Here is a 13,790-nt window from a genome sequence, read left to right as displayed (position 1 = left end):
CACTGTCTGCTGTTGCACATGAACATGGAGGTCTAAGAGAGGTAACTCCAGATCGGAGAACCAGGCAGCTGAACTTGTCTCTTAGACACTCGAGGTATCACTTCGGTTAATATTAGACGTGGTGTTAAAGCTTCTTGTGTTCCTAGAGAGACGTGGCACACTCCCTCTGTAGATACAAAGGGCCCATTCTAGAGGTAACAACATTTTCCTGTCGTCAGCACACTCATGAAAACAGTCACACCATCAACAAGTTAGCTTGTACTTCCTCTGACCTCACTGTACCATGGTGGCTCTAACGTCACCAGTCGGGATGGCCCGACTTGTCCTCGGTGAAGGACACCACCCTTGAACTAGGTGAGCTGGTAGACATGACGGATTTAACAGGTCAACACTTCTTTTGGAGTCAAGACCTCGACCATGGAGGCGGTGAAGAACTTGCGTGGATTGATGGAAACTGTGAACATGGTCTTCTTGATTTGAGTCCTGGCGCAGAGAACAATAACTCCTGACCCTCCCAACCCTAACTCTGCTGATACTTCTGTTTCTGCCAATAGATTGTCCTAAATCTGACAAACTTTGGACTTCTCAGTATTCTTTTTCAGTTTCATCTTCATCATCTTTTTACCTGATCAGGACCTTTAAAAAGCCTGAACACAAACAGATACTGACAGAAACAGTCTGAACGCTGACAACTCGAAACTCTGCTTGACCCCTGTGAGGCTTGTCCTGACAAACCTGCTTCTCCTTCCTCGGAACGTTCTCGCTTTAATTTAAAGAGGCTTAACTCGTGGTGCTACTCCATTTTTACAGCCTATCCCAAACAGAAGGTTTTCATGCCGGCAGTTCAGGATTGTGAGAGGACTGGCAGCAGGCTCTGCTTGTTAGCAGCACTGGGGGAAGTCAACAGGAAAGCAACGTGTTTGTCTAAAAAGCACGGCGCAAGCTGTTCAATGGGCTGCACAGATGTGGATGCACTACGTTCAACTGCAGGCTTCCTGAACTGCTTGAACACGGCGGCTTCAATCACAGAGGAAAATGTGTGTTTGGGTTAAGAGGAGCGAGATTTTAAACATTTGGAAAAAATCCAAGCACACCTGCTCTTACAGAAAAGCCTACCAACAACATATGGTGCTTTGAAATGAAGTTCTTAGTCAAAGAATTATGTCTGCATAATTTAAGAGACTTCCAGATGATCAGGTTTATGGAGCTTTGGGGGGAATTAATAGTTTCTACTGTGATCAGCTGAATCCATGTTCTGTTTTTGTGTGGAGAGTTAGAAACACAAAATAACTTATACAGATGTGTCATGTCCAGTTGTTGGTAGTGTTGTAGAGGAGGTCCTCTCTGAAGAGCTGGAGGTCTTCAGGAGGTTTGAAGGTAGAGAGGGACACCCCTGATCTGTAGGAACTGGTAAGACGTTCCACCAACGGGGAACAAGTAAGTGTACGGGTGGAAGAGCCAGGCGTCACCCTAACTAAACCCTTAAAAGTAAGGACTTAAAGAACCAGTGATCAATAATCTTTAAAATGAAAAGAAAGACTATTAAACATTAAAAAGGTTCTCTGAACCTGTAGCTGTGACTTCAAGAACTCTTTTCTACATCCAGTTCCCCAAAGAACCTTACAGCTAAAAAATGGTTCCTAAGGACAAAAAGTTTGCCAGAGAACTCATGAAGAACCAGTTTTTCTGACCTGCAGTGTCTGTAGGTGTAAACGTCTCATTATGAGGTAACAAAAAGATAATGACTCTGATTACATGACTGACACCTCATGTCAGTTATACTCCATGTATGCCACATTCTTTTGTTTTGATTGTGTGGGTACCAAAATGGTTATTAGGGCACCTTCCTCCAATCAGAGGTTAAGATACACTCAAATGAAATAACCCCTCTGCTTTATGAATGACTAAACAGGCTGTATAAGTACACTTCAATATAATATCATCAAAAAGACCTAGATTTATGTTTATGTGTGTTTCTGGTCCTCTGAGATTAAAGTATTACACTCAGTTTATGCAGTATAATGCAACAGCCATGAAATAAACCCGGCCCTCTTTCTGAACGCTGTTGCATTAAACTGAGAAACGTCGTTCATGTGGGTCTGAAGTGAAAAACACCTCAGTGTGATGCAACATGATTCAACAGCACCACAAACTGCAGCCTGAGAAATAACCATCGACCTCTGTGAGACAGTTTATCATAACGTACATGAAGACTTATTACAGGGCGGTCACTGTGCTGTGCGATGTTCTTCAGGCATCAGATTCATGGACAAGAAACTGAATTTTCTTTCTTTGGCTCACAATATTTGCATTTAGTTTCCTCCTCTTCAGTTTCCCAAAGATCTGCCCTGATGCCCCTGCAGACCCCAGAGGACCCCGTCCATGTTTCACTCTGGCAGCCAGGAGAACGTCATTGAATCGAAACATGTTAAATAAAGTCCTGATCTCTGTGCTGTAGGTAGTTTAAGTTGTCACCATTAACACAGAACAGAAATATACATCATTGCGTTGATATATGATTTTATTTTCCTCTGTAAGTCTGAAGACAAAGCGTCCCCGGGTTTCTTCTGGAAGTTGTCAGATTGTGTCGTGAGGGAGATCCTGACCATCATCAGATCATCACCATCAGTAAACAGATACATTACCAATAATACGACCTGCTGCCACATTAAAGCTACAAATGCCACAACAGTGAACTGCAACAACATTTGAGAAGTCCACTGGAGTTGAGAGGGTTAAAACTTTAAAGTTATTCAAAGTCAAACAGGTTTCTCGAGTTCTTCGACCCTCCAGAGATCCACAAAGACGACTTCAGAGCGGAAGAAAGGTTCGAGTAAGCAACTCTGAATTCATGCCTCGCTCAAGGGCACGCGAGCAGAGGCTGCTTAAGAATTCAGGATTGGACTGATCTTCAAACGGCGTCAGATGATTCGAACCGGATTACACCTGCAAGCTCTGTTTTAATCTGCAAGATGCCAAAACACACACACACACACACACACACACACACACACTTTCATGCAACATTACTCAGAGATTAACAAAAGCCCTTTTTATTCCACGGAGCACTTAAAGCAGCACAGGACATTTAAAGTGACAAAGGGCACTTAAAGCAGCTCGGGGAATACGTCGACAAAAAGGCAATTAAAGCAGCAAAAGTGCAATCAAAGACAGACGGGACAATTAAGCCTCCACGCTCCACACTGTTTAACTTAACTCCAAAGTTCCTATTTAAAGATGATCCACTATGAACGTGGTGTAAAGGCGTCAGCTGTCACACTTTAAAGCTGTTTGTAGAAGTGAAGCGCCGCCGACAGGCGTGAGACGACTGAAAGGACGTTTTCACTTTACTAATGTCATAAACTGCAAGCTGTCTGTTTTCAAGACTTCCGTCAATGAAACCACAGAGAAGAAACTTTTGGGACGAGGACGGAGACGAGCACTCGTCAAACAGCTCGTAAAACTTTTGAAAATGTTGCTTCTTAAAGAAAAGTCTGTAATCTTCACTGTGATGTTTGATTTATGGATGAATTAAAAAAATAATCTCCATCTGTTCCATCTTTCTACACGACGAGGAGTTTCTTTATTTACTGACCTTCAGTTCAGTTTAAAGTCTGCTCTCATACAGACTGCATATATTTATTATATAAGTAAGATTCATCTTTGTTTTTATCACCAGTATCTTCACCTGTTTTAAAACTTTCCTTTGAGGTTGTCTTTTTGAATTTTTAGTACTGTATGCATAAATATTTATTTGTATTCTTTTATTTTTGTCTCATTATTTATTTCCATGTGATGTTTTAACACTGTTTGCTTTGCCTGGACCAGATCTAACTCCCGTGTTCTCGCTTTGGAGAGCGGTCAGTTTCCTTTCAAAAAGTTCTGCCTGATGTCGAGGTATCGTTAGGGATGGGAATCGAGAACCGGTTCTTGGTGTGTTTCAATTCCATGGAATCGTTTGGCAGTTTATCTAACGATTCTCTTATCGATTCCAGAAAGCACAAATTACGCCACGTAACTTACGCAACTTTGGCACGTGCAGTGCAATCAGTAGTAACAATGTCACCCACTCGGTTCAAACGCTCCAAAGTTCGGCTGCATTTGACCAAAACAGACGTCAACAGGGCGACTTGCAATCATTGCAAAGTGGAGATAACAGCGTCGGGAGGGAACACGACCAACATGCAGAAACATTTGCGCACACAACATGTAATATTTTGAAATGAATGTCGTGTTTTTGACACGCTTCAGACTGGAGATGAATCTCAGCCTAGCAGCAGCAGCAGCAGCCAGGCTATGACCTCTGACCTCTGTGGTTACTACAGAAGGTAAATAACACACTGCCTACCATGTTAGCACCATGTGCTGCTTTGTAAAACATGCTGTAACAGTTCACATTAAACGAATGCCTTCTGCATTACATTTAGAAGATGACCATGACGAGAGAGAGAGTCTGGCAGCTGTACTAGTACTCAATCCAGTTCACTGCCTCCTCTAGATGATGCTGATCAAACTGTTTGTTCTCCTTTTTTCACAAATGAGAATCGATAAAGAATCGAATCGTTAAGCAGAATCGATAATGGAATCGTAAAAATCTGATCAATTCCCATCCCTAGGTAACGTGGTGGAAATACTCTAAATATTGCATAATATGTTTATTTTAAGGGACCAAAATAGGTTTTGTGGACAATGTTCAGCGTTCAAACTGGGGCAGTTTAATAATTCACGTACTGATCACAGTCGACATTCACAGCTCTTTGGTTCAAACTTTCTTTATCTGAAGCTAATTCATGAGTCTCTCCTCTTCTCTTTGTGCCCACAGCAGCTCGGCTCTGACACACAAAGAGCACATTTTATACTAAAATCACCACATCATCAGAATTTCACATTTTAGAGCGATTTAAAACTTCTGGAAATATTTCAGGCAGTTTTACAGTAATTATGTGTCATTAAAAAACGTCCAACATCCGGCTACAGCGAGTCAGATGAGGAAGTTATTCTGGGACGGCTGGTGAATGTTGGATTTCTTTACGTGTGACTGTACATGACGTGTTTATTTGCTTATGTAACACTGATACTGTGCAGAGTAGATGTGAGTCAAACAGAGTCAGCGTTGGTTTCTAACCCTGTTTGAAGACGATAACGAGGTCCTGGCAGGACAAAGCGTCTCCGTGAAGACGACTACAGGAGTTTGTTCTTTTACTTTCTCGAGAGTCTGACTGATGACCGCCTTAAGTGCTCAGGCGGGAAGATGAAATGTTTTTTTTCTGGAAGTAAGAAGATTATTGCTCAGAGACAGAGTGAGTTCGCACTGCTGTAACGCTGTCGTCTGCACGCTCTGTACCTTCTGCTTTATTTGTTGATTTCTTACTCCGTGTCAGTCGGTTCTTTGTGTTCTGAGATTTTAGACGCCCACTATCATGTGTCCGAACGTACACGATCCTAACATTCATGATGTGAAGTGTGTAAAGGTGAAGCCAGAAGAATGTTTCCAGCAAGAAAAGCTCGAGCCACCTTCTGAATCATCCAGCGTTTAGGTAAAATGAGAAATAAACATGTTTACAGCCTGGTACAAAAAACTGTTTTGTGGCTTTGATTTAAAACCATCTCCAGAATCACAGAAATCATTTCCCGCTCTGATTTAGAAACAGTTAATCAGAAATCACTCTCTCGCCTCCAACTTGTGAATCTTGTGTGACACAGATTGAGGCTCGGAAGAGGCTCGACCAGATCTGTGATCAATCTGTGGACATCCCCGACGCTTGGATACCATCATGAACATGTTTTATGGAACTGGGTAGAACCACCTCCACCCAGGCCACAATCACTGTTACATGTCTGGAGGAGGAGACTGGGGGTCTCTCGGCCCCGCAACGGGATTTCAAGTTGGAGGGCATGCAGGATCAGGTTTTAGATTAATGGAATGATTTCTTGCATTTACTTGTCCCTGGCTCTTTGATTGCAGTTTACAGAGCGTCACTCTGTCCTTCGATGATCAACATCTTCACACTGTCACTGATCAGGATTCAGTGCCACAACCATGAGCACCCAAAAAATGAAACACTGACTCTAATCATATTTATTCTGTTTGGTTAGAAAACTCTGAACTTGTATCAGAGTAACACTGATGATGAGCTGAACCAACCGGACTGAAACACAGGACGGGTGGATGCAGGTCTGACAGCTCCACCTGAAACCACCTGTCTGCTGCTCGTCCTGTCTTCCTCTCTCTGTGGGAATGCGCTCTCTCACTTCCTGTTTGTGTCCCTGTTTTCTCGCCCTGCTGGCTCCGAATCCACAGGTCGCCTCTCTGCAGGTGTGTTATCATGCATAGGTGTGTGTTACTGTGTGTCACTGTGTGTTACTGTGTGTTATTGTGTTACTGTGTGTTACTGTGTGTTACCGTGTGTTACTGTGTGTTACTGTGTGTTACTGTGTGTTCCCGCGTACAGGTGTGTGTGTGTATTCTGGCTGCAGACATCAAAGGAGCACCAGGCTGATCCTCCCAACACGACACTAATGCTCCATCCTCTGCTGACTCCTCCTCTCCTCCTCTCCTCGCCTCTCGTTTGTCCTCCTCTCCTCCTCTCCTCGCCTCTCGTTTGTCCTACTCTCCTCCTCTCCTCCTCTCCTCCTCTCCTCGCCTCTCGTTTGTTCTCCTCTCCTCCTCTCCTCGCCTCTCGTTTGTTCTCCTCTCCTCCTCTCCTCCTCTCCTCCTCTCACCTTGGACTTCTGTTTTTGATTCCTCCTCTCTTCAAAGCTCAAACCTCCTGGCTCCGAGCTCTCGGCCTCTCATTATTCAGCTGCTGTGTGGATGTGAACTCACAGCAGGAGCGAGATGTTTGCAGGAGGAAGGCAGTGAAGGCAACACGAGACAGTTAAAGAAGAGTCCAGATGGTTAACGAGCATTAATCAAACACAGTATAGCTGCATTAATCAAACACGTGGCCTGGCAATACTCTGTGATCAGGTGGTTCATTGACTTAATAAAGTGTGGCCAGCTGACACTACATTTCCCAAAGTTCCTTGCAAGAGAGCCTTTTTGGGATATTTTGGATGTCCTGAGTTTCCTTTGGCCTCGTTGCATCTGGCTGAAGTTTTTTGGCACGTTTGTTAATTATGAATATTATCTTGTTATTATAGACGCAGACCGCCTCCGTGCTCTGCATCGTCTTCTCTGAGCTAAATTCAACTTTCTTTCTCTCACAAGAAAAAAACGCAAGTCACAATGGGAGACCCCAACACACACACACACACACACCACACACACACACACACACACCACACACACACACACACACACACACACACACACACCACACACACACACACACACCACACCCACACAGCAAATTGCTGTTGATTCACTCTCTCGTATACTGAGCCACAGCAAGCCACCCCCGGGCGCTCTGTGATTGGCTGGGAGATGTCAATGTGTGTGTGTGTGTGTGTGTGTGTTGTGTGGTGGTGTTGTTTTGTGTGTGTGTGTGTGTGTGTGTGGTGGTGTGTTTGCTCTAGCACCCTAATAGGTCTTGATAAGACTCATCAAACGAAGGGGAGCGGGAAAATAAAGACGATTGACTGTAGAGAGAGAGAAGAGAGAGAGATTGTGCATGGTGGCAGAAGAAAAGAAGAAGAAAAGACAGAGGTTAGCACTTCGCTCAGACTCCCAGAGGAAACAATGAGGAGTGTCCACATCAACAGAGCTGACACCTTTCAACCACACACACACACACACACACACACACACACCACACACAACACACACACACACACACACACACACACACACCACACACACACACCACACAGCTTGAAGGGAACACTCTCTCTCAGCAGTGACAGTGAGTCTAACTGAAGATTGACACTAGCCTGACATGACAGTCAGACATGACACAGAATACGACACTCACTGATCACATGACCAGCATGACCACATGATCACATGATCACATGATCCACATGACCACATGATCACATGATCACATGAACCAACATGACCACATGATCACATGATCACATGATCACAGATGTGACAGATATCACATGATCAGCTCCGACAATGAAAACAAGTATTCAGTGATAAAGTGGATGAAGATTGATTTTCAGTGTGTGGACGTCTTTTACATGTCGAAGCACCAGCACAGACAGACGACTGTGCTGACTGTCTTAGTTCAGGCATCAGTCTTGGTCTTGTCGCAGTCTCGACCCCTCAATCTTGATTGCTTAGTCTCGACCTCCATAGTCTTGGTCTTGTCTTAGTCTCAAGGGTCTTGCCAGGTCCTTCGATCAGACATGGGTAAACAGAAACGAACGTCGTAGACTTGTAAACTAAAACTTCACACGTTCACTTCCTTTAAATAACGATGTTAATCAACTTATTCAACCTGTTTCTAAAAATTAAACGTTTACAGTGTCTGCTGCTCGTCTGCTTGGATTCTTGTTCCACTTTTGTTCAGAATGAAGAATTACTCGAATTCAGCTCAGCCTGTGAAGGCGGATCAGGTGTGGACTCACTTTGTTCTGTTGTTTTCGTTGTGCTTGTGCTGCTGTTGTAGCTGCTGTTGGCTGTTGTGTTGTTTTCCTGTTGCTGTTGTTGCTGCTTGTGGCTTGCTTGTTGTTGTTGCTGTGGCTGTTGTTGTGCTGTTGTTGCTGTTGTTGTTGCTGTTGTGCTTTGCTGTTGTTGTGGTGCTGTTTTGTTGCTGCTGTTTGGCTTGTTGTGTTGTTCTCTGTGCTGTGTGTTGTTGTGTTGGTGTTGTTGTGTTGTTGCTGTTGTGCTGCTGCTGCTGCTGCTGGCTGTTGTTGTGTTGTTGTTGTTGTGTTTGTTGTTGTTGTTGTTGTTGTTGTTTGTTGCAGCTGCTTGTTGTTGTTCATGTTGTTGTTGTTGTTGTTGTTGTTGTTGCAGCTTGCTGTTGGTGTTGTCCTGTGTTGTTGTTTGTTTTTGTTGTTGCTGTTGTAGCTGTGCTGTTGTTGTTGTTGGCCTGTTGCTTGTTGTTGCTGTGTGTGTGTTTTGCGGTTGTTGTTGCTGTGTGCTGTTGTTGCTGTTGCTGTTGTTGTCTGCCTGTTGTGTGCTGTTGCCTGTTTTGCTGTTGTTGTGGCTGTGTTTTGTTGTGTTGTTTCGCTGTTGCTGTTGTTGCTAAGCTGTTGCTGTGTTGTGCTGTTGTTTGTGTTTCGTTGCTGTTGTTGTTGCTGTTGTTGCTGTGTTGTTGTTTGTGCTGTACCTTATTTCAACAGGCAGGATCTGATCAAACTCTCTCCCTCGTTTGAAAGATACAAAAGTCAAAACGCCTCGTCTGTTACTTATCGTATGAAAAGTCCAGGGAACATGTCAAAATGTCAAGATTCCAGGAGACATGAACAAATCCAGAGGAGCGTGGCCAGTGAAAGCTCAGACGTGCCGCATGGTAAACACACATGTTCACAGATCAGACGAGGATGAAAGCACGCAGAGCCGTCTGAAGCCTTCCACGAATAATAATCAGATGTTTCTCCACAGTTTACAGTACGGTCTAACATGAAACTTTGACCTCGCTTTAGTTGTCACTCATTTTCAAAATAAACGGCTGGGCGATGTAATGTGATTCTCGTCCTTATGAGTTTTTTTCCAACCATTGTTGAGAAGGAAACATGAAGCATGTTGTGTTGAAGACGCAGCCGAGGGGATTCTCCGGCTGTGAGCACAGCAACAGTGAAGTGTTCATGTTCAGACAAATCGATCGGACGAACACGGAGGTTTGAATTAAAGAGTGAAAGCATTTGTCCCTCTGAGGAGGCTCCGGAGGACCTGACAATGCACGAGGACCCCTCATTGTGAGCCGCTGCTCCTGCACGCCGACAGAAGCCGGCCGAGGTGATCCGAGCACCGGTAGGGGCCTCCCAATGGAGATGTCCCCGGGCTCGACCCTACAGGGAGGAGCAAGAACCCCCCGGGGTCAGATCGGGACACGCTGAAGGGAAACATCACCAATCTGTTCTGGGAGTGTTTTTGGATATCCCCCATGGAATAAGAGGAGAAGCTGAGGACAAAACTGTTTCAGACAACGGCAGACGGGGGCCTCGCACTGACATGCAAACATATGAGACGACACGCTAAAACAAGTCCTAAAATAGTTTTTTCACCCATCCTGATTTTGATTTTGGAACTTAACCTGTATAGTCTTTCATGTATGTGTGTTTGTCTATAGTGTATAATAGATATACATACATACCACCCCACACACACACACCCTCTCTCCTCGCCATCACTGTCAGGGGGATGTTGTCTCCACGGGAAGAAAGACTTTGCTCAGAGCAGTGTCTGTGGAGGCACTGGATATAAACCTGACGGACTGATGCAAGGTGCACAGGTGGGCGGTTGGGCATCAGGTGGAAACGTGAGCACAGTGAGGACCGCGAGAGGACAGGTGAGGAAACACAGTCCAGCTCTATAGAACGAAGAGTCTGAACACCGTGAACGGTTTGTTAAACGATGATACAGGAAGTCTGACCGGCCGCACGATGTCGACTGACAGTAAAAAATACAAACTGGCTTTGTGTGCGTGCACAATTTGAAAGCTTTAACAGGTTCCCACAAAATGTTTAAAATGGCTCTAATTCAAAGTTTTTAAGCCAAAATGTGAAGGGAACTGCAGATACTGATCAGAACACATGGTGTCCGTGTGGTTTTGGGGTCGTCACAGCAAAATACCTGTTTTGTTTGTCAGGTTCCACAAATCAAGTGTTAACCGGACGGATGAATTACCAGAGTAGCAGCGTTCCCATATTGGGAAATTGAACCCAGACCCGCCTGGGTGAAAAACCAGAATCCGAACCACAGACCACATGGGACCAGCTTAACAGCGAGCCTGGCTCAGTCCTGAGAACTGTGAATCCAACAGGTCCCCATAGTCTTTATTATTTCTTTTTATTTCCTTTTACAAAGGATGTATAATACCTGAAGTGATACTGTACACGTTAAAATCTAAAATCAAATATGTGTCTAATATAAAAGGTAAGTCCACAGCATTCAACGAATGTTTAATAAGAGGTTCACAGTACACACCAAACCCATAATGCACGTGGCCGCTCTCCGCCTCCGTCAGCAGTGACATAGCATGAACACGCGTGTCCAGTGAATCTTCGGGGCGGGCGTCTTTGTAAATTCAGCTACCGAAGCCTTGAAGACTTTTTTTTAAACCACATGAAGCGTGAAAGTGTTGAGTTCGTTCCTGGATGTAAATTACACCAGATTAAACCTGAGAGCTGCTCCTCGTGCAGCCACAACACACCTCCAGTCCTACAGAGGACTAAAACTCTGAATCCTCCGACTCAATGCTGGGAGACAATTCATTTAATTAAACTGTAAACTTTTTAATTATTGGTACATAGCTGTGTGCAGAGCAGATTGTTTCCACAGTGAGTTTATCGGCTTTTTTTAATCTTTGTTCAACGTTGGAGGCTTTTAAGCGCGAATGTTTGAACATGTGGACAGCAGAAGCACCTGCGGATCAATACAGTAAACTTGTTTTAAACAGCTTCGAAACCACAGACAGAGTTTTTCTTAATCAGAGAAAATAAATCAGTTTTACGTTTGGTTGTGGTTGTTTTCATAGCGAAGCTGCAAACACATCTCATACTGCTGCATCACTGCATCTCAAGGCTTTCACAAAACACATTTCTTATTTTCGCATTTTCGCCTCTTCGTCCCTCTCCTCTCCGCTTTACTCACTCCCCCCTCCCCCTCGGGACGCAGCCTCTCTCTGATGTTTTGGATGTTTTTTGTGACCTTGTTGTTGACTCGGCCTTCAGATATCTGTCCGGCTTTTATCTCAGGTTTCAGACCATGTCTGAATTTAAAGAGTTTCATGCTGCTGGCCCTCAACGTCGGAAATTATTCAACGTCGGGAAATGTGAGAAATAGCTGTCTGTAGAAGTGTTAAAATTAAACCATCAACACTAAAACAGGTGTCAGAACCAGATCAAATACCCGATGACGCAGCATGAAATGACACTGTTAACAAAACTGCTACAATGCTGACGGGAAATCTGTGCCCCTATGCTACAGTGACCGAACGCAACCACCGAACCAGCAAGCGTCCGGGTCTAAACATAACAGTGAAAACACGGAGCCAGAACCGCTGAACCGGCAGCGGCCGGTCTAACAGTGAGAACCACGGCGACAAGAACCAACCTAACCTCTGAAAACCGGCAGCGTCCGTCCTATCAGGAACACGGGCGACAGAGCCTCTGACGCGCAGCGTCCGGTCGATTAAGCAGTGAACACGGCGACAAACCTCTGAACCGAAGCGTCCGGTCTAACAGTGAAACGGCGACAGAAACCTCTGAAAACCGTCAAGCGTCCGGCCTAACAGTGAACACGCGACAGAAACACCTCTGAACCGGCACGTCCAGGCGAAACAGTGAAACAAGCGCAGAGAAACTCCTGAAAAACGCAGGGAACCGGCAGCGTCCAGGTCTAACAGGTGAAGCACAGCGCAGACCTCTGAACCCGGCAGTTGCCAGTCTAACATGAACACAACGCGACAGAACCATCTGACCGGTCAGTGTCCGTCAACAGTGAACACAGCAAACGAACCTCTGAGCCACAGTGTCCCAGTCTAACAGTGAAAACACGCAAAGAACTCTGAACGGCAGTGTCCAGATCCTAACAGTGAAAGCAACAGAACCTCTGAACCAGCAGTGAGTATACAGTTACACACTAGTAAACATATAGTATGTTATAATATTAAATATAGATATATTCTTTGATTGTTTGTATTGAAATATTATTAAGTCAGTGTGTGTGTGTGTGTGTGTGACATCCAGACGACGGGGTTTTTTTGGGCCTCCAGCTCTCGCTCTGTGAACAACACCCCTGAACTTTATTTATAGTTTCCATACTGAACGCTGAACAGGTGGAACACACACACAACACACATCTTGCCCACACACACAAACATGCCCAAACAGCACACACAACACACACACACACACACACAGCACACACACACACAGACACACACACACCACACACTGCAAATGGTTAATTTGGTTTTTGTTGTCAGCAGTGAGCAAGCTTCAGTCCCATCTGCCTGCTCACAGCAGCCATCTATATTTGTATATGGATATGTAATAAGTGGTGTGTGTGTGTGTGGTGTGTGTGTGTGTGTGTGTGGTGTGTGTGTGTGTGTGTTGTGTGACGTAGCGGGGTGTGTGTCTGTGTGGTGTGGTGTGGTGTGTGGTGTGTGGGACGGCTAGACTGCTGTGACCTGCTGTGGCCTTTTTTTTCCCCACCCCTGTGAGCTGACCGCTGAGATGACCTAACCACCCCTGCCTGCCGTACACACACCACCACACCCACACACCACAACACACACTAGTGCACACATTCCATTTGGTGGTTAACACAACACAACCATCCAAAAATAATATACACTTGAGAAGCACAATGAAGTGGCCCACTGTTTATCAAACGACACACACACACACACACCCACACACAACCCACCAGTCCCTCCTCCTCCTCCGGTGTCAGATTCAAACAGGACGAAGGCCCAGTCTCTAAGACAAACCTTAAGACTGATCCCTGAAGGACAGTAATAATATTAAATTCCTTCTTTATAATGAACGACTGAAGCTTCATGCGGACAACGTCCCCGTCACGCCTCCGTCCCTCCTACCTCTCCTTCTATTCCTCCTAGTATGCTCCTCCTTTTATTCTCCTCTCCTCATTCCATCCCTCATTCCATCCCTCGCCCATCGTCCTTGCTCTTCGCATCTCTCCGTTTTCCAGCTCCTCGTCATCCTCCCTA

Source organism: Larimichthys crocea, chromosome VII (genome assembly GCF_000972845.2).
Source record: "Larimichthys crocea isolate SSNF chromosome VII, L_crocea_2.0, whole genome shotgun sequence".
In the NCBI taxonomy this organism is placed as follows: Eukaryota; Metazoa; Chordata; class Actinopteri; family Sciaenidae; genus Larimichthys; species Larimichthys crocea.
This window is presented reverse-complemented; position numbering follows the sequence as displayed.